The sequence below is a fragment of the Plasmopara halstedii genome, assembly GCF_900000015.1.
Source record: "Plasmopara halstedii genome assembly, contig: Scaffold_2881, whole genome shotgun sequence".
NCBI classification, from domain to species: domain Eukaryota; phylum Oomycota; class Peronosporomycetes; order Peronosporales; family Peronosporaceae; genus Plasmopara; species Plasmopara halstedii.
Window position 1 is genome coordinate 34,641 of NW_020189786.1, and position 566 is coordinate 35,206.

Here is a 566-nt window from a genome sequence, read left to right on the forward strand (position 1 = left end):
TAACGGTGTATTGGACAGGAGTCCCGAGCGTGGCTCGCAGGCTGATCGTGGAGTGACCCGTAACCCACTGAGCGCTGCTCAAGTTTCGGAGCCGTCGTTGCATGTCATGCGTGACATGGTCGGCCAAGGGCCGAAGCAACGAGGGCGAGGCCGCCGTGATACACGTGAAGTGGCACAAAACCCACTGAGCGCTGCTCGAGTATCAAAGCAGTCGCTGCATGGCATGCGTGACGTGTTCTGCCAAGGGCCGAGGCATAGAGGGCGAGGCTCCCGTGATGTGAAGTGGCACGTAAACCACTGAGCGCTGCTCGAGTATCAAAGCAGTCGCTGCGTGTCATGCGTGACGTGGTCGACCAAGGGCCGAGGCATCGAGGGCGAGGCCCCCGTGATGCACGTAATATAGCACGTAAACCACTGAGCGCGTCTTGAATCGAAGCAGTCGCTGCATGTCATGCGTGACATGGTCGGGCAGAGTTCGAGGCATCTTGAGCACGGCCCTTCAGATTCGCGTGAAGTGGCACGTAAACCACTGAACACTGCTCTCGTTGCGAAGCAGTCGCTGCATG